This window comes from Scardinius erythrophthalmus (assembly GCF_964197995.2).
Source record: "Scardinius erythrophthalmus genome assembly, chromosome: 6".
In the NCBI taxonomy this organism is placed as follows: domain Eukaryota; kingdom Metazoa; phylum Chordata; class Actinopteri; order Cypriniformes; family Leuciscidae; genus Scardinius; species Scardinius erythrophthalmus.
This window is the reverse complement of record NC_138226.1, coordinates 21,943,655-21,963,862: the sequence shown is the minus strand read 5'-3', so window position 1 is coordinate 21,963,862 and position 20,208 is coordinate 21,943,655. Positions and strand designations below refer to the sequence as shown.

At 36.5% G+C, this 20,208-nt stretch overlaps 1 protein-coding gene across 2 annotated transcripts in view; it reads left to right on the top strand.

Annotated features, from left to right (window-relative positions):
* Positions 1 to 16,111: 16,111 nt before the first annotated feature.
* Positions 16,112 to 20,208, top strand: part of dgkg (diacylglycerol kinase, gamma) — a 114,833-nt gene continuing 110,736 nt past the window's right edge. The window contains exon 1 of one of the 2 annotated variants that reach the window (XM_081369167.1): positions 16,112 to 16,431. The gene's annotated coding sequence lies outside the window, so the exon portion shown is untranslated. The remainder of the gene's footprint in view (positions 16,432 to 20,208) is intronic. The other variant, XM_081369168.1, reaches the window with a different exon arrangement.

Genomic DNA, 20,208 nt, shown 5'->3' with positions numbered 1-20,208 from the left:
AGAAACAGCCAGAGTCACGACTCCAGACTGGCGGGGAAATGAGGACACAATGAATTCATCTGTGGGTAGGTTCTTATCTTTTAGTAGTTTTCCGGGATTGTTGCTAATAGATTAAGACGGCAAATAACGATTTAATCCATGACATTGAATGATAAAATGTTACGGACATTGCCTCATTATTCATATGATTTCACCTTGTTATTGATTTTTACGTATTGTGTGGCATTGATTATTGATAATATAGCGGGCCATTTAAAAAAACACAATAGAATAGAATTTAAGATACTATGTGGAAATGCATATGTGTATTTGAGTTGTATTTGTAAATAACAATAAGCTTTAAATATCAGTGGACAGCACAACCTAATCAGTATAGCCTTTTTCTTTATGCTGTCTACTCAAGACAGTTAGCCTACCATTTAAAATAATAATAATAATTATTGTACCTTGTTATATATATTAATAATTGCCTGCAGTGTGTATGGATATATACTTACAAAAACAAGCACATTTGTTTTTTCACGGGGTTTGCATATGTGGTGCTTTTCCCAGGACTGTCTCAGAAATGAGGTGTTTACAGTGCTGGACAAAGGGGGATCCTGGGAGGTTGCTATTTTTAGCTCTTATTTCATCATTCCTCTGCACAGTGCAGTAAGATGCTCCCTGCATCTCAATGATTGAGGATTGGAACATCAGCTCCCTTCTCTTTAATAGGTCCACATCTCTTAAATCAAAAACAATCCAAAAGGACAAACGGATGTGGTGCCATTCCCTTTTTCCATCTTGCTCTTATGTTGTTGCTTTGCTCTGCAGATTCTAAGGCAGTTATGTAGTGCAGTATTGTGTTCCTTACACATGGAGCATTAGGACATTCTTCATGGGCATTCAGTAGTGTTTGACAGAATGATGTCTCTTGATACTAAACACAATATATACAGGCACAGATCCATTCACAGTGTTTCTTCCAAGGTTGTCATAACAGCATGAGCCAGATTAGTATCTAACGCCATACGCCTGACTTTAAACATGACCTATGCCTTTAAAGTTTCCATCCCATGTATAATCCGTCAGACTTTTTAAATCACAACGGAAGAGCCTTCCTCTGTGTTGAATGAATGCACGTAGTGGATGTGATGTAGATTTAAGGATCTTAATTCAAAAGGAATATATACTGTTGCACAGAAAGTGTCTTCATTCTCCATTTAGATTATTTTAAGGTTTAGTTCCCCCCAAAATTTAAATTCTGTCATTATATGCTCACCCTCATGTCATTCCACCCACTTTCGTTCACCTTTGGAACACAAATCAGGATCTTTCGCGAGAACAAACCTCTTGCAGAAGCTCAAACGTGCTGCATAACACGCAAGAATGAACCTCATTGCTTCTTGCATGTCAAGCGAACACTCTTGAGCTCCCGTTTATCATAACTGATGTGTGCGTTGATGAATGTTTACATGTGAATAAAAGCCTAAATTCAATCTGTTCATCATATAAAGCAACCGTGTCTCTTCGGAAAATTAGGACTAAACTGATCAATTCATATGGATTAGTCACTTTATGACCTTTTTGAAGCATCTAAGTTTCAGTTGTGTTGCTGGCTATGGAGGGATAGAAAGCTTCCTCACTCAGAAAAAATTTAGGTGTTCAATTTTTGTTTGAACGTACCCTGTAAATAATTTTGTAATTGTTTTGCATTTGTAGTGGAACATTTTCAGATATTTTTAAAGATATCTTTGGCAGTTCTGGTCATTGCATATTAAGCATAACGTTTTTCTGTGATAAGATTCAGTGAGCAGTTTACACACTATATATGTTGGAAAATGAAAGTGAAACAACTTTATTATGTTTGACACTAATTTCAACAATTTCAATTCCTTCTGCTTGGACCCCTAAGTACAGTGAATGATGATTACTTAAATTGCTGAACTGTTTTATTATTACGGATCATTAAAATTTTACAAAGCACCTTTTTTGAAGCCTTTACATTTCAAACTATTTGCATACAATTTATAGCATAGGGGCCTATACATTATACTTTAGACATTGTGTGAAGGAGAGCAAGGTAAAATTCCCTATACTCTTTAAGAAAAGAAAATCTTGAGTGCTAGTTTATTTTCATAAGCTCTTTAAAATGCTGCAGTGTATGCAATCCATTATTACAGCGATGTGCTACTTTCATATAGGCAGAATGGTGTGGTTTGTCTCACTTTAGGTGTACTTTTGGTATACAGTAAATGAAATGTGTCAAAAGGAGCAGTCAAGTCATTTTTTGTGTAACACAGTGAGCTATACTAACTACATATTTGATGATTTGATGATTTGTCAGACAGGGGTCTAATTGTGTGGGCTGTCAACAGGCACCAAAGCCATATGTGTTTGTGTTGTAGTAGGTCGCACAACGCTGTTGTAGAAGTGTCTTTGTGCAAGGAAAAACAACATAGAAGCAGTGACCTTTTCTGTCTAGAGATAATGAGAGAGGAAACCTGCCAATGCAAAATATAGAACATCGTCAGCATTGGGCCATGACAGTTGAGAGAAAGCAATTGAGAGAAATACAGAAATGTCAAGGGGAGGTGCCAAATGTGTTAAATGCAGTTTGGTGGTGTAAAATAACCTCAAGAAAATGATTCACTGAAGGAGAAATGAATTGCCATTATGTGAAATGTTTTTATTTTATTATTATTTTTTACATAATTTTAAGCATATCCAAATAGCAAATCAAGAATTATTTGGCACTTGAACAACAGCAATAGAAAATTCACCTTTATATCACCATATATATATATATTACATTAAATGCTGCTTTATATGCATTCAAAACAAGTGCAAGCGCAAGGGAATATGTTTTGCACAGCAATATGAGCATAATCATAAAAAAATTTTTACAATGTACATGCATTTTTATATAGAACATGCCTAAATCAACTGTAAAATGTAGCAATATAATGTTAAAAATGATAAAAATGAATTATTTATTTGATGGAGCTAGCTGTTCATCAGTTAAATTGCAGCTGCATGGACACTGCAATCACATCACTGCAAGTTGATTGTGATACTTTAATGTATTTCCTCTTTCCCATTGATGTTAAATAAAAGGCTGCAAAATGCAAAGCCCTGGCCATCTGTCTGGAGATGAGGGCAGCAATTTATTCTTATTTAGTTTCTCAGCCAACCAGGATAGGTGGCACAAATGGAGCATTTTAATTAAAAAACTGCTGAGACATTGGGGGAGGATGCCAGCATGGCAAGGTTTCCCCACACAAACACACTGCTTATGCTTCATCACTGCAAAACAAATAAGGCCATCAGTATTACTCAGACAATGAGGGGAATAGTATGTTTTACATAAACCAATTACACAAACAAGGTAGGGTAAGTGTATCCATTAAGCCCATGTACCCTTTAAGCCCACGTTCAACTCTGAAGTCAAATTAAAAAAAGAGAAAATAATATTTTATGCTGCTCATTATTTTAACCAATCCAGTGATTTGTTACTTCCCTGGCATTTTTTATTTTATACCAATCACATTTGGCAATGTTGAGTTAGCCCCACCCATGTGCATGCTGTCACAGGGGACCTCACACAAAGTCACCTCAAAACTTTGGTGTTTCGAGACCCTTCAGACATCAACACATTTCTGCAATTTTCAGCCATTTCTTTGGTAACTACATTGACATTATGTCAAATAAGAGATAAATGTATTGTTTTTTGTGAACAAATAGTACTTTATCATTTCACATCATTTTCCTTTAAATGGAAAGATGAGTTGTATTAGCTTGCGTTCAAAGCTAATCTCCAGGTCAAACCATTAGCCTTACAGAAAGGCTAGACTGCCAAAGAATTAAGCAGTGACCTGCAAACAATGAATGTTTTGTGATTCATTTTAAATGAATTTACAAAAAATACATCATAAATTGTTTTGAAGAGAAGATTATTTTCATAAATTAACTTTTTTTTTTTTTTTTTTAAGATGGGCTTAAATGGTACAGTGCCACAAAATGCATGCAAACTAGAGCCAACACAAGCTAACCTTGAATGAAAAAAAACGTAACATTTCTCAATGTGGGCACAATGAAAATTACTATTATACTTAGTCCACTGTATATTTAAGCTCCATGCATGTATTTGTAAATAAACATATCTTACATTTTTAAAGGAAAACATTGTCTTTTTTCACCATTACTCACTGTGGAACCATTTAAACCCACCTTATGTGTTTCAGTGAGGAATCCCTCTAATTGCAAACTTTGAAACATTTTCTGAGTGAAAGTGTTTAATTATAACATTTCTTTGTGTGCTTTTACTTTACTGACCTTTTAACCTTACCTTACTTACTACCTTAATTTACAACTATACTTAGATAGGCCTACAAATTACATACATTCATTCAAATGAGATAGAGCCCGTTTTGTCCTAAAGTCCTTTATGTATAACCGGGCATAATTCTGGAGCCAAGACTGGACTGGAACAATCCTTCCTAAAACGCATTTAACTTTCATTTACAAAGTGGTCAGGGGTGTTCACTGATTTGCTCACACAAAAATCGCTGCAAAAGATGCGTTTTAGGAAGGATTGTTCCAGTGCACATATGCAGCCATTCTGGAGGTGGGGGGGAAAGCAAAAGAAACCTAAAATTCTCGGGACAGCAGCATGTGTCCAAATTTTAATCTTAACCGTTCTATTTCATCAGAAACGATCTGTTAACAGGGCTTTAAGTGTAAAATACCGAACTTGTCCTTTAAGGCCCCATAACTGGAGCCCAAACTCGGCTTACTTCCCGAGATACACCCTGTCAAACTTCCACCTTTGACCAGGCATAACAGATTTTCTTATAAACCATGTCAATATCTATGTAAAAAACCTAGACTTAGATTTTGGTGGGCTTAATAGGTACACTTACCTATATAGGAATTCATATTAATTTCCCGGACGCTTTCTGCCAACAAGTGCCAGAGAAATGCAAAGTTTATTTTTTATCCAAATAGCATAGTTTATTCTTTACCCAAAAATGTGAGGGTTAAAGTTTATTACAGCACTGAGGAAATTCCCCCACAATACTAGACTAAGCAATAAATCTACATTTATATTATTATTTATCATGATTTTATTGATTCACTCACTGTAATGGAAAAAGAACTACAAATGGTGAGTTGTAACTTGAGTCAGCATGTTCTCTATTTAACGACTGTACATTTTGAACATATCTGCGATGATATACCCACCAACATTACATCATAATGGTGAAAACCAAAGTGCGCATTAAAGTTGTGGTCATAAAGTGATTTGGCTTGAAAAACAAATACTAATGATACTAAGCTTTTTGAAGAATAATGCTGTAGACCTAAATACATGTCAGCTGGCCGAGGGGACAAGGTTATGCTTTTGTCCATTGAGATGTTTACTAGCATTCCAGGTCTCTGTATTCCCTAGGAGGTTTCCATTACTATGGTGACAGCAAGCTGCTGATGTCACTGCCAGGACATGTCATTGGGGTTGGTGGCCTTCGTTCTGTCCCTTTTCCCTCTCCTTTTCATTTACATCAAAACCTGAGCATTAGATCGGCAACAATATGATTAGAATAATCTCTTCAAGCCACCTCTGTTGTTTTTAAATGAATTTGCTGCTTGGTAAAACATGTAAATTTGAAACATGGAAAACATGTTGGATCTTTTGGATGGAGGTTGCCTTTTATTCTTCCTCTGACTGCTAATTATGTTCTCTGTAATGAGCCCTAGAGGCATGCTAATCACATTAGCACCGTATTTACAGGGAGGAGAGGTGTCCAAGGTGTAGTTTTACACAGGGACAGCTGGAATATATCTATACAGAGAGGGGAAAGTGAAGGAAATGTTTTTAGGAAATGTTCTGATGATATATGCAGTTCATGCTCATTAGCTTACATGAACATTCAGTTCTTTATTATTACACATTTCTTTGGTCTTTTCCAGCCTAGCCTTGGCTTCATATTAAGCCAGATGGTGTAGTAATAAATATCACTCAGCGCAAGAGAAAATGTGGCTTGAGCTACATTAACCAATATGCTTGCTGAGCACACTCAGCTATGATCTTTTACTGGACAGATTGTTCTGTGATCCTAATGTTGCTTGTTAGGAATCAAGTTAAATAATTACTTTGTTTTTAAGGGTTTTCAAGTTATTATTATATTATCATTACTTCTGTACTGGTCATCTTATTGTATACAAGTTTCTCAAGCATGTGAGTGATGATGCCATCATGGGAAATACATTATATCCAAATTACCAACCTATTTAAGCTAGCACAACTAAGAAAACATTGCAAGAAATTCTTAATTTAGCTTGGGCTGGTTGGTTTTCTGGTCTTAGCTGGTCAGTTACTAGAGGGGTTTTGGCAACCAGCAAAATTTCAAACCAGCTAAGTGTATTTAAGATGATTATATGTTTATTTTATTGTATTTTTTTTTTTTTTTCAGGAGGGATACTAATAGGAACATGTAAGAACATTTAAGTTTAAAATGTAAATTTTGTTTTGGACACTGGACATGGCTCCATGTACTCTAAAAAAATATTGCCTGATGATCACAGCCAACTGAACTTAATAATTAATTTATCTGCTTTAAGACAATTGAAAGAAAAAATATTATATTTCCATGGAAAGAGAAAGAGAAGCTTATTAAACAATGATGCAGTTCATTAAAAATGCATGATGTAACAAGGACATAAAATGCAGGTACACTCAGCACAGCCTGTTTTTGTGAGAGAACAATTCAAAAGTTTCTCAATGGCAAAACATCAAAAAACAGTATGGTTTTCCTCTCTCTTGTCCAACTTTAGAATGTGACACAGTAATGTATCGCTGTACACCACAGGGGAAGTACCACCTCCGCTGCCCCACCACAGGCACAAGGCAACCTGCTCTTTGAAAAGCTATTCCCAAATTGCATTCCTTGACTTGCTGACTTCACTTAATTATTTCCACCCTCAGTAATAACATATCTGTCATTGGTGGGTGTAATGATTAGGTGTCAGTGGTTTTTGTCCCGCTGAAAACCCTGTTCTTTACACCCACCCTCACATGCAGGCTGAGTCAGATCGCTCTTTGCCGCCTGCTGTCTCGAACCCCTTCATCTCTCCTTCTTCCCATCCATTGCTCATTTATCCCAGATTATTCTCATGGCTGATGCTTAACATTGATGATTTTCCCACTGCTTCAGCTGTATGATCTGTTTCAATTAACACAAGTTCCATCAGACCTCTCATAAGGGTTAAAAAAAAAAAAAACACACACACATGGCACTCTTCTCAAAGTAAAACCAATTACTTGACGGGTCCATGTGATTGTGAGCAAACAGAGAAGCTGTGGCTGGAGGCAAGCAGTAAAATGATGCAACTGTGGAAAAGTAATAATGTGCTGGAGCTCATCGAGCCCAGTTTGTTTTATTGTGAAAGCAAACAGTGCTTATTACTGAAGGATGAACTCTCCAGTCGTGTATTTATAGCAACCTAATAGATCCCAAGTGTGCAATCTTTTTAGAGCAAAATATTGATTTTTGAATTGTAATCAGGACCTTCCTTGCGGTGTTTGACTGCATAAAGTGGGATTGAAACAATAAGCAGTTTATAATGTACTATTCTGTTTTATTTAAATCCAAAGTCTCACAGTTTTTAGGTAATTAAAAGTTTGATTGTGTATGTGTCAAATGTTGCATTTAGCAACATTAAGCATAAATTCAGAGCCCCAGCTGCATTCATTTCTCATGTCTTTAAATTTTCAAATGCAATATCTGCTTTTTAAATCAAAATTGAATTATTTAAACCCAATGCTGAATTATTAAAAGATGACACGTAAGCAAGACAGCTTGCCACAGGTAAATTATGGTCAAAATTAAAATTTAAAGGTAGAATACATTTTTTGGTCATTTCTTCCCCATTATTTATTTATTTAGTATTATTTTTTTTTTATGTGAATCATCTTCATCTATCAACTCGATAGTTATTTTTTTAACACATTTTGTCCAGTCCTAAGCATAATTTCAACATTTCCCTCTATAAATATTTGTGAGATTTACTGTAATGTCAATGGCATTCAGTCCCAAGGTTAAAAGGAAACTCCTACATGGAGATGCATATGGGTGAGAGTTATTCCCTTGCTTCTTGAAGGTAGGATACTCCATGTGCATTTGCATGCTAATAGAGGTAGTAGCAATTGTACTGTGTGCATAGTAACGCTAATGTTAACCATTCATCAAGAGGCTTCCAAAGACATTGATTCTCAAGTCAGGGCATAGATGTGCATGATAGATTCCCTGTCAGTGCTGTGCTGGTGTTATTCCAGGCACCTGTTTATAATGAAGTACATGGAATCCATATAATGTCACAACTGAAAACTGAATGGCCATGTTTTTACTCACTTGCGTAAAGCTACTGTAGTGCTGTTGCTTACATCAAAGGAAATGCTGAAGTGAGAGCAGGAGGTCCCTGCAGAGGAAACCAGAGCTCTATCTCTTTGCAAATGTGAGCATGACTGTGGTAAAAAAGATGAGCTGAGGATTTCAACCTGTCTTTGTCAGTGTTACAAGCGCAGGAAGTTTCTGTCCTCATACTGTGGTTTGTGCAAAGAGTTATTGTTTTAAGCATTTAGTGAATTGTTTTTAAAACAGAACTAAATTCTGATTGGTTAAGCCACATAATATGTGGTTGACTATTAGTGACTAACACACCTGCCTGCACAGTCTATATTCTTTGTTGCTTTGCAACCACATTAACTGTTACTTATAATAATAATAATATTATAATATACTGTATACTTAAAGCCTAATAATATTATCATTAAAATGTAGGTTTTTTTTGTATTGAATACCATTTACCCTTTAGGCTACACAATAAAATCACTATAATGCATTCCAATGTCATATTGCTTTTTAATTTTCTTTGAATTTAGATTGTCACTGTATTTTGTATAGTGAACCAATGTTTTAGGTATAACAGGAAAGCATATTGAGTGCCTGTAAGTTTTAGAGCTTATTATATACTGTTAATACCAATCTACACGAATGTCCAAAATCTGCTTTTTAACTTAATGTACTGATACCACATCCAACAACTATAATAATAAAGGTGGTACAATAGAAAGCCAGTCAGTTTTTTTAGCGTTGTCCTGTGTGAGAAAAGGATAAGACGCAGTACATTTTTCACCTTGTGTGCGTATGTGTGACCTTTATGCACGTGTGGGTGGGTGTCAGTAACATGCAGTATCAGGCTGTGGATGTGTGAAAATGTATTGCACTTCTCTGTTTTTCCCAGAAATGAGCGAATCTCTCTAAGTACCCATGGAGTCCTCTTACCAGTGAATGTAATCATACGTGCCTTAGACTGCTTTATCACTAGCGTATTTTTTTCTTGTACAAGCTATTATTGTTTTATCTGCACGTAAGCGCCTGTTGCTAATTCAAAAAGTATTTCAAATCATGATAATCTGTTTTTTGCAACTTTTTTCGAAAACATATTTTTTTTATCTTGGTTTATGTGAGCCAAGAATTACAATTATAATGTTATTGGATAAGTCTGATGTTTTTATTAAATTTAAGCTTGTCAGGTTTGTTGAAGTTGTTTTGTGCTGTGCTTCTTCATCACGTCGTCTCCATCTCCTCTTCCTGTCTTGGTGTCCCTGGGGATAAGCCTGCCAGCCCAGTGATGTAGCTTTGGATCTCATTATGGGGTAGAGATTTAATGGAGCCACATGGTTGTCTGTCACAGACTAGGATGTGCATTAATGCAGAACTGTTTGTCCACTGCACCCGTTGGTGGTCATATAACTGGTGCTTTCCCCCCCTCCCTTTATTTCCAACTCAGAGAGAGAAAAAAATAACAAGGCAACATAGCCTTTAGGACATTCCTAATCTGTCTTTTTATTTCCACATCTGTAGCTACTTATTAGTGCGGAAATTTGGAATTACTATATGCTGGATTGTAGGCATGTGCCGGTATTCGGTAATGCGATAAATCGCGGTAATGAATATGCACGATATTGTTATCGTGGGCACTTCAAAATACCGTGAAAAATAATAGATCAGAATTTATATTTATAGAACGCGTATTAGCTTATTTTCCATCAACCGCTTATACAAACACTGCGTATGCTGCGCGAAACACGTGCGCACTCTGATGTAAACAATCCCCACATGTATAAGCGCTGTGTGCATGCGGCGCAGTGCGCACTCTAGTCTAATGTAAACAATCCCCACATGGAGAAGAAGCATGGCGGAAGGAGGCACGCTGCCGACGATTTATCCCCCTTCTAAAAGCAGAGCTGTCAATACGCATTCAGCGTGAGACTCACGCAATCGACACTTTTCAAACGCTCTCGCGCCACATGCAGTTTCTCACGCAGAGAAAAATCGCGGAGCAAAGAGGACACGGAGACCGACAGACTAGACAGAGCAGGTTATTATGGTATGAAAACAATTCTCAGCTCTCATGTTCTGTCCATTTTATTACGGAATTCATACAACAAATACTGTTTTGGTGCTTGTAAATGTGACTTGACAGATCACTGTAGCGCCTCAGTTCAAGTAAACCGATCATCTGTTACTTTTTATTTAAAGATACAGTAGGCTACAACTTACCGAAAGGTATATATGCCTCATACATAATTTCGATCATTCAGTGTTTTTCAACCACGGAAAGAGGTCAATAAAACTGCAGGTGAACAATTATGTCACAGAACGTTACATTTACCTCAGGAAAGCCATTTAATGACCAACACGTTAGTTGACTAGAAAAAAATAGCTATAGAGAGGAGTATTTTGCTAAATATGTGCAATTTGTATTATATTTTTACTTGTGTCATAATTGTTATTATAATGAAAACCAAATTATATTTAATTTAATTAGTTAATTTTTAACCTTTAATAATACCAGCTGACAGGGCTCTCTGTATGTTTACAGCATTATGTGAGATATATTTTTTCTTGAGAAAAATTAACGTCTATCTACTGTAGCCTACCTAATATTTATCCAAAAAGTCAATACTGAATCAAGATTGAAATCAAATCCCAAGAATTGAAAGCGTGAAAATTGTGTAAAATTCTATTTAGTTACCAAATGTTTTGACAATCACTATTGTAATGCAAGTAGTTTTTTTTTCTACATCCCCCCCACCAATCCATCCATTTCTCTTGAGCAATTAAAATATCGTGATAATACCGTATACCGTGGTAAAAGCTCAATCAATTAATCGCAGCATGAAAAGTTGATACCGGCACATGCCTACTGGATTGTTTACACTTTAATTGGATCACAGTTGGATACAGACGCTGTATTGGGAAATCTTACTTCCTGTTGTTGCAATATGCAATACTCAATGAACTGAACCTCGAATCCTGTAAAATAGTTTTCTAATTACAATTTGGTGTAATCAGTCTTCCAAGTGGACAGTTGGTTACACTTTATTTTACAGTGTCCTTGTTACACGTTACATGTGGTTACCGTAGTAATAACTATAAATTATACATAATTACATGTGACTAACCCTAATCCTAACCCTATAGTACATGTAGTTAATTATTATTACTCAGTACTCTGTAGTTACACTAACATGGACCCCTTAAAATAAAGTGTAACTGGACATTTTACTGAGCCTGCCGCGAGTGACACCGAGGAAAAAAAATGTACTGAGGTAAAATTAAATGATTTTTTTCCCCCGCTCCAGATATACACATTTCAAAATAATGTATTTTTTTAATGCAACATTTTCTGAAAATATAAAGCAAAACTTCAGTGTGCAAACAAATAAATGTACATGCACTAGTATTTCCAATGTCGACTAGCAGCAGCAGTATCGTTTAGTTGACTCGTCTCTTGTCTTTACTGTCAATTTTAATGTATGCTTTCTTGCTAAATAAAATAATAAGTTTCTTAAAAAAAAAAATCTTACTGACTCCAAAAAATGTTAACAGTGTTGTAGCTCTTTCTAGATTTAGGGAGGCTTCAGCCATTTTCCTTAAAAATCATTTAAAGTGTCATAAAAGTGGCCCAGTCTTCTGAATATAGTGTTTAAGGTGGAAATCCTCATACTTCTTTCATTGTAATTGCATGGAAGAGAGCGACTAGAACATTCTGTAGAATTTCTTCTAGTGAGTTTCACAGAAGAAAAAGTCAAGCAGGTTAGAAACAACAACAACATGAGTAAATAAAGACTTCATGCTGGAAAAGGCAGAAATGTGAAGAGGACCCACTTAGAAGAAAAGCAAACCGACACATAGATTGTCTCAGGATGCTTCACTGATGGCGCGACACAGGACTCATAGCGTTCACCTTTTCTTACGGACAATCGATTTTCCAGATGTCCCGAACAGTTGGAAGGGAGCTTCATCAGATAAAATAAGTCTTTTGCTGTTCAATCTTGTACTTCCTGCAGAATTTGTCCTTGATGTTTTTTGTTTTTTGTTTTTTTTAAAGAAGTGGCTTCTCTGTTGCCCCTCTTGACACAAGGCCATTGTCCAAAAGTCTTGGCCTCACTCTGCGTGCAGATGCACTCACACCCCCACCTGCTGCCGATATTGAGCAAGCTGGTGACATGATTCCGCAGGAGACAGTCCTGGCACTTGCTGGACACATGCAGGGACACCCTGAAGCAGTTGAACCTCTCTACTTCTAGTTCTTCATGATCCTCTAAATGGTTCTTCCAGGTGAAATATATTTTGCACCAATTCCCTTGCATGTGAGGCCATTTTGATGCAAATCAATGATGACTGACACAAGAAAACAATTCCCTCATTTTATAGTAATCAGTCTAGTCTTATAATCCAATCAGAATGATAGAGTGATTTCACCTGAATAGTACTTGTTCTCACTTTCCTATGTGCTGATGACATGAGTGGTGAAATAATGTTAGTTGGACATTTTATGCCAGGGCCAAAAAAAAAAAAAAAAAAAAAAGTGAAATTCGGGTTTTGTGATAAAGTTCATTTAAAAAAAAAGCTTTTTGTAATTATTTAAAATGCATCTAATCCCTCTGAACAATAATCTAGAAGCAATTTGAATCATCACCACAACTGAAGCAGCAAACTTTGCAAAACACAAGATTTATGCCACTGCCAATACTTTTGGCTCTACTGCAGGATGTCTGGTTCATGCGTCGTTGGAAAGTAAATGAGGAAAAAATGAAGGTCCCTGGTGCTCTCTCTCATGATGATAATGAGGTGACCGGCCCCAGTGGGCTCTGAGGTTAGGCGCGAAGGACAGTGTTTCCGCTCACTGGGGAGATGGGACAGCCAGAGGGTTAAAAATAGCACGTGAATCCCACCCTCCAGGCTCTCTCTTGTCCTTTTGGACACTGTGTGAGGGTCTCTGTTCCTTTACCCTGCTGACTTCCATATATAGACTCTCTACAGCAGGGTCACGCTGTCAGTTTCATCTCAGTGCTGGATAATAAAGTAAATGCCGTTTCCTGTCACAGCAGATATATATTAATATAGCAGATAGAACCTAATATAGATATTAGGTTGAGAATATTTAGAGCAAATGAGGTTTTTTTTTCATTTATAATCAAATGCATGTTGGTTCATAAAAGTATTGGCTCATATCTTCAAACAAAAAGGACAATACGATAGGGACAGGAAGTGAAAGCATACGCTCTGCTGGCACAAGGCAACGCCTCCATCTCTAACAGAAAAAGGGAAAGTCCCGTCAGAAAGAGAGACAGCACAAGAGAAAGACAGAGAGAAAGAGCAGACATGTTGCGCAGCCCTCTAGAACTATGTTCCTCTCGCTGTTTCATTTCTCTTGCCTATTCAAACATAATTGTGTGTAGTCTGTTTCACCATGTAAATTCACCACTTTGTGGGTTTTTATATGGTACTTCTGTGCTGTTGCGCAATAGTAAGAAGCATGTAGATGGTGTGGTTCTTCTCTGTTACCTTCAACACACTGAAAACAGACGTCTCCTCACGTTGACACTCCTTCATATTTCCTGAACACTTATTTCTATATGCACAAAAAGGCCAGTTTACCATTCTGAATTTATCACGTTAAGGACAGCCGTATCTTTTAGACTCCTTTTTTTTGTCTATGGCAAGAGTGTGATCTTTTCTCTGTGTCCTTCAACTGCAGAATCTCAACAGGCCGGAGGCTTCAGGGTCAGCTCATGCCCTCTGATTGAAACCACTTACCTAAAAAGGTTTTTTAGAGCAAATATGTGATTGCTCTCTTTTTCAAATTTTTTTTTTTTAAATGGGATATGGCATACCTAGGTGAAAGTCAAGCCAGACAAAAACAGTCTGCTTTTGATCATAGGAGCAGGGGAGGAGCACTCCCTGGCTATTTCTGTCCCTTTGTCTGCTTCTCAAATTAAGTGATGGAGCGATGGTGCTACAGCTTAATTCCCTATTCAGTTGATAAGCACTGGTCTCATCCCATCATCCTTTGAGGGACCATTATATCATCCTAATGTGACATTAAAAGAAGATCCATTGAGTTTCTCACTACTCTTACATCTATGAACGTGCATCAATATTTTTAGATACATGTACATACAAAACATATTTTCTCTCTGCTCAGATTTAGGTGTGCTAAAAGCTTTGTGACTCTCTTTTCCAACTAATGTTGTTATATTAGTTATATTATAAAATATATTTGATTTTTTTTTTTATTAACATAACATAGCCCCCTTATAATTGTTCAACAAGCACTGTTGTCTTTTTCTGTAAGTTTGTCAGTTTGTCGAAGGGCTTTTTCTGTAATTAGTGGGCTTTGGTTATTTTATCACCATAAACCATGATTTGCTCTTTGCTAGTCGATTTGCAGATTGCATTAGTGGATGGGACATTGTACATGACCTCAAAGCCAACAGACATGGACTGAAAGCCACAAAAATTTAATTGGGTCTTTAATGGTTTCTTTTTCAAATAGTCTGCAGTCATCCTCTGATTTTCGTTAAGCATCATGAGTTGTTTAGTGCTGATCTCATTCATACATTATTCTGTATGAATAATGGGTCTGAATTGTAGTGGAACGGTATTGTGACCACCAGCCACATGACACTTCCCCAACTAGAAGTCACAGTGGTACATTTGTGTGATCTTCTCAAATTACTATAAACTTTTAGCTTGTAGCAGATAATATCAGCATGATATTTTGTGGTTGTATTTGGCTCTACAGAGTTATATAGCATGTTATTTATTAGAAAATAGAAAAGAGCAAAACTGGAGTCTGCCCAGTCATGTTTTGAAATAGAACTGTTCTTATTACCACTTGATTGTTGTATCAGAATATTACATAGGATACAAGCAAATGGGGTTCCATTACAGTACTGCGGTTTATCAATTATAGTAAGTTTGATCTCAAAACTATTTTCTGTGAAAAATAAATAAATAAATGTGCAATATACACTGTCATTAAAATGTTTGTTAGATTAGGGGTCAGTAAGATTTTTCTACATGTCTCTTAATCTCCCCAAAACATAAACAGTAGTATTGTGAAATATTTTTACAGTTTTAAATTTAATATATTTTAAAATGAAATGTATTCCTGTGATGGAAAAGATATTTAATCAGCATCATTAATCCAGTCTTCAGTGTCACATGATCCTTCAGAAATCATTCTAATATGCTGATTTGGTGCTCCAGTGACATTTCTTATTATAAATGTTGCAAACAGTTGATCCGCCTATGGTATTTTTGTGGAAAATGCACTATGAGGATTCTCTGATGAATATAAATTTCAAAAGAACAGCATTTATTTTAAATTAAAAAAATATATAATATTGGAAGATGTGTTCGCTGTCATTATTGATCTATTTAGTGCATCCTTGCTGAATAAAATTTGTAATTTCTATCACAACAAACTTGAACTGTAGAGTATAAAAAAATTAAGTAGAATAAACATTTATTTTAAAAAGTGAATGACTTAAATGTCCTTAAAAGCTATTTTACAGCCACATTTTAAAGATCATGATTTAGAATTCTTTATGCATTATTCAGTTTTCTTTATGTCCAAAAAGGCTTTATAGCAGAAATTATTTTAGATTCTGTGCTGACACTTTACAGTAAGGGGCACTAACTGCGGTGGTTAGGGTTGTTCGCAAGGGGGAGGGCTGGTCCTATGAGAAGCACTTTGATATTGCACTGTTGATGAGAGAGAGAGAGAGTGTGTGCAGAGTGAGAGTGAGAGAGCGAGAGAGAGACAGAACGACAGCAGAGCGCTCTGTAAACAGGCTGTCAGAGAAGAAAGTGCAGGGACATTTTCAATCCGCTACAGCCAAAGGAGTGCGTTGCATGCAACACTGAATGATAATCACAAGAGGCAGAGAGAGAGAGAGAGAGGGCGAGAGAAGGTTTAATTAATTAATGCAGGAGGGGAGGGATGTTTCTGCTGCTGACTGAGCTCAAAAAAGCATTTTGTTTGTGAGCAGTCTGCTCTGAGCACCATCACCTGAACAAGAAGAGGTATAGGGTAAGATTTGTCTTTTTTTCTCTCACACACATCTGTTCTCTGCCCTCTCATGTGTTTTCTCTGTGCATGTACCGATAAATGTTGCCTGCCGAGCCAGTGACCCTTTTTTTCCTCTCACGGTGTCTGTTCTCTATGGCTTTGTCAGTCAGCAATGAAAGCCTGCAGATCAGAAACTGTCACGCTAAAACGTGCACATTTATCAAGGCTTTTTAACTTGTGAGTCTGAATTAATTGCTGCGCTTTGTGTTGATTTTGGTTTTTGTCTCAGTTGCACCATCTTCATCGTCTCGCAGGAGAGGTTTTTAGGTGTTTCCTGTGCTTTGTTGAGTTCACGTGTAGGATGTTGCCTGCTTAGTGCTTTTGTTATGGTCTATATTGTCATAGTTTGTCTGCCATGTCAGAGCTGAGTGCAGATAGTGTTTATATTTCACACTCAGTGAGAGATCAATGCCGTTGGATGATGGATGGATTCTTTTGATATGGGGGGAAATTCAGCTCGACTATTTGACCGGGTTTGTTTGGCATCTTTCGTGATGCCCTGGGGTGGCCCACAATCTCTGTTGTGAGGGAATGCAATCAATTTTGATGTGTGCGATGATTCATTCTCTTCGCAAACCTGTGCTATCATGTGGTCGGGAGATGCTGGTAAATCTCCAATCTGCTTGCTTAATTAAGGCTCATCATGTAATCACCAAAGGCACTGGGTCTTCATGTCTCAACAGGATCTCTGAAGCAGGAACAGCTTGAGCACTGCGTTTGTGTGTGTTTTCATGGGTAGAAGCTTTGAGCTTTTTCTCTATAGCTGCTTGAGGACGCGATTCATGTTTTCAGTCCTCAGAGAGGGCATGCCGAATGCTTGTGTGCATGTTTGCAATGTTTTACTCAGTAATTAGACATGCTCTCAGTCATTCTAAAAAGACACACTGAGTAGAAATGGAAAGAAAGAGAAAAGATTGCTTGTGACACTTTACCCAAGGTCAAAAACAGCAGTCAGCCACAGAGTATCTTAATGGAGTCCACGATAAAGAAGAGCCTGAATAAACACTTACTGATCATCAAACTGTTTTCTTTGGCTTGTCTCTCATCTTTACTATGCCGCTCTTGTGTAGATGAATATGTTTCTGTCTGGTAGAGAAGCGCAGTGTTTTGTCCTGGTGTCCTCACTTGAAGCATGTAGTATGTACACATTATGGGAGACACTGTGTTAGTGGGAAACTTTTTCAAATAAATAGAAAGGGAGCTATGCATGTTGTTTTATTTAGAATAGCCTAAGTGTTGGCACATATTACATATAGTGCTGTGGCTTTCAGTACATTAGTGTCTTTCTTCTTCCTATTTGCAAGTAGGTACTTCATGCTATTGTCATTTACTTTATCGTTCTTGCAACAACAACAACAACAACAACAACAACAACAACAATAGTAGTAGTAATAATAATAATAATAATAATAATAAATATAACAACAATTTAGCAGGAATATAATTGTTTTTATATATTTTTTTTATTTATTTTATTATTTTATGTTCTTCCCACTATTTTTATTTAAATCTTAATAATAATAATATGAAGAATTCTAGAATATTAATTTTATTAAATATTAGCTGCATAATATAATAACATTTATTTAATATACCGGTAATAATTCTTATATATTAATGCATTAAATAATAAGTACTTTATAAAAAAAAATTCTGAATTCAGAGATATATAAATATTATTGGAAATGTGTTATATTTTAAATATAATATTATATAATAATTTTTAAAAAATTGCTCTTTCCACTTTGATCATTTGGTTAGTGCTCTGTTGTTGATACTCAGTTACATTAATAGACACTCTGTCTGGATTTAAGGGCAGTAGGTTTCCCATAGCTGGGAATCAGAGCAGGTCTTGCCTGGCTTTTCCATGTCATTGCAATGCAATTTCAAACCAAACCCTCCTGTTGCCATGACATCCAACCCCTCTGTAAATACTCCCAGGATTCTTTGAGCATGTAGGCCCCAGGAGGAGAGAGAGAGAGAGAGAGAGAGAGAGAGAGAGAGAGAGAGAGAGAGAGAGAGAGAGAGAGAGAGAGAGAGAGAGAGAGAGAGAGAGAGAGAGAGAGTATTTTTCCCAGTATTATGTATGAGGGTGTTCAGCCTCCAACATTAAATTACATTTATTTCTACATCATTTAAACTTTTTATAAAGAAAAAAGTTTTGTAAAGAAACTGTTTACATAGATTTTCTGACGTGGTGTAACCGAAAAGAACCTTGCATGCCTAAATAATGGTAAATTTGTGTTTTGAGATTGATCGTTAAATGCATGGCCATTTAGCATTGCTTAATTTCAACAGTGCATGTCAAATTCTCTTTCCTTGTACTGTTTCATCAGCCATTACATTATTTTGGACCATTAAGGATACCATGCTAAATCTCAATTCAGTCACACACTTTACTAAATGCATAAGTGGCAAATGCAGCTGTAAGTAATTATATTTGCTTTTTGGTAGCTCGCACTTAAAGCGTCGTCAAGTTGTTTTTGATGTGAGAAAAGAGAACTCTAAAAGGCATGTCATGTAAATGCATCAGATAGAGCCACAACAATGAAGTAAGCAATATTCAGTTTTGTGTTGGGAGTTACTGTAAATGCTCCTGTCTGCTCTTTAGGCCTGGACATGCTACGCCGATTCTGCTTCTGTGAAATCAATAGAAAAAAAAATGTCTTTACCCAGACAGCAATGCCCAAACAGACCCAGAAGAAGATCCATACCTAAATGCCCTCAGTGCATCTATCAATCAGACAACATTTCTACTTAAAGCTCCAATATGTAGGAATTTTGTAATAAAATTTCCAAAAATAACTTGCACAGTGTGATATATTTCCTCCAGTTGTGTACTCACAATATCTCAAAAGTCTCCAAAGATTTTTTATTTCAGAGAAATTCCGATTTTAAATAACTGGCCGTCCCGGAAAAGAAATGTCGCGCCTCAGTGACGCAATATCCCTTTTTTCCGGTGTGGACCATGTGATAGGATATTCCACCACACCGGATTTTTTTTTTTTTTTTTTTTTTTTTTTTTTACAACAACTTTATTGAGTTTTTTTTTTCTTATCACAATAAACAATAAAGACGTCTGACAAAGAATAAAAAAAGAATAAAATAAAAAATATGACCCACCACACCGGAATATCGCATGGTCAAATGCGGAAGTGGTGGTTAAAGCGTTATAGCCATAGACTGTATGGTTATAGCTGTTATGGATCACGAACTCTTTGGCGAGTATGGAAGTGCCAACAAAACGAAAGCGTCCATATTCGGATACACTCAGACTGTGTGACAAACGGAGGAATAAAACCCAGATAAATATCGGCCAGGCGTTTTCGAGATGGAGAGAGCTGCGCGTCAATCTTGGACTTGACCGAGACTCTGGTCTCGCGAGTGTATTGATAGACAGGTAAGACATGCAACTGTCAATAAAAGCACTTATAAACAAAGTTATATTGCTCTTTGTACTTTGGTAAGGCTTTTTATCACGTGTGGTGACCGAGCTTATGGCAGTACAATTAAATACAATCGGATATGATGTTAAAAAAATATATTTAGTCATTACTTGCAAATGTTCGTTCAAATTTACTTTTAGATATTGGTTTGAACACGTTACACAACACGGCATTAACCATAAAAACGTAAAACTGGACAACATTAACCAAACAAATCATTTGACAAATAGCTGTATGTTGTAACGGGATAATATAGCATAACATTTCACGTTCCTTGCAGTTCATTAATTAT